Consider the following 1,733-nt stretch of genomic DNA (forward strand, 5'->3'; position numbering starts at 1 on the left):
TATTTAAAGCGTCCTAACTACTAAAAGGCTCAAATACCTGATTTTAGGTAGTTAATGACTTTCTATAGTCAGTCCTCTCTGGAGTATTTTTCTTTAAAACCTCACATGGAAACAGTTTTTAAATGGTTCTTTTGTGGCCCTGAAATTTCTTGTTCATATCATAAGGGAATGATTACTGAATGCCCGAGCTCCATACCCAGTTCTTTTTCAGCCCTGAGAGGTTAACTGGGCAGGGGTAAATTTGGGTGTGATATGTAGTCTTTGGAAAAACATTTAAGTAACATAACCTAAAAGTTACAGTCCTATTCATAATGATTTCTCTTGAGTCTCAGTCTATGTCTTTAGATTTTCTAATAAAACGTGTGCACAAATGTGTATCTGCGCAAACAATAGAACCTGATTGCTGGTGAAGATGGTATATTCATATTTGGTGGATTCAGTGCTTTGCTGGGGACCATTTACATTGATTGGTATGAGCCCTTTGGAGAGAAATTTAGCAGTCATTCTACTTCTCGGCAGCTGTCTTAGGGAGGTAGTCTAAATTCGGGAAATAGGCACATGTTCGGCCATAGATAAGCCCACAGCTTTCTTCTTGCCCACATCAGACCTCTGGTATGGTTGAATTCGGGTGATTGTAATATTGATAAATTCATTCGGGGATTTAGAAGACACACTGAACTTTTCACACGTCTGGTGTGAGTTAAATATTTGCCATGGCTCTAAGTACATTTGGCTTCATTGTTAGGAGTTTAAAATTATATCCCTTGGATTCCCAGTCATCTTCTATTAGACTTCTTTGTGGCCAGCATTGGCTTGGCAGGTGATACAGACCTCTGTGTTTCTGGAGTACTTGATCCGATGTAATAGTAATAGGTATTCTCCTCCCCTGCCCCCTTCTCCTGCTCCCCCTACATACTCAAAGGACACATTCATATAATAAAAGCTCTGAAAAGTCCAATCATTTAATTAGACTTTTTTTGTTTAATTGAAACTAGTGTTTTCCTAACCTTTGAACAGGAAACTCTGCCACTTATTAATTAGCTCTGTGACCTTGTCTCTCTTTTCTCTGTAAAATGGGGGAAACCCCTTCATATGGTGATTATGAGCATTACATGAGATAAGTTTGTATAGCACTTTGTATACTGCTTGGCAGTATACACTCGATAAGGTGGTAGTTGTTTTTATTTCGCTGTGGTTCTTCTAGTCTAATTGAACACATGAGATCAGCAGATACAAAACAATAGGGAACTCTAATTGGGAGAGAAGGTCAGTTGTCAGAGGCTTCACGGATAAAATAGGTTTGGACTGAACCTAGAGAAATCTAAGTTAAAGCTTAGTAATAGAACTTTCTTCACTGATGGAAATAATCTATATTTGCAGTGTCCAACATGGTAGTCAGTAGACATACTGAGCACTCGATATGTGGGTAGTGTGACTGAGGAACTAAATTTAAAATTTTATTAACAATTATTTGAATTTAAAATGAAATGGTTGTATGTGGCTATCATATTGGAAAAGCACAAAAGTGAGCTTAAAGTGAAATGAAAAATTTATTTCCCAAAAAATGGAATACAAATAAAAATTTCTAATCAATTAATTCTTTTGTAATTTATAAAATCATTATATAATGCTGTTTGCTTTCTTGTAGGTCTCCAATTGAGAAACATGGCACTGTTTTTCCTGCACTCTACCCACCTATTGCTGGACTTCTGTTGTAACAAGTTGGCAAACAC

This window comes from Lipotes vexillifer, unplaced genomic scaffold, assembly GCF_000442215.2.
Source record: "Lipotes vexillifer unplaced genomic scaffold, Lipotes_vexillifer_v1.1 scaffold680, whole genome shotgun sequence".
In the NCBI taxonomy this organism is placed as follows: Eukaryota; Metazoa; Chordata; class Mammalia; order Artiodactyla; family Lipotidae; genus Lipotes; species Lipotes vexillifer.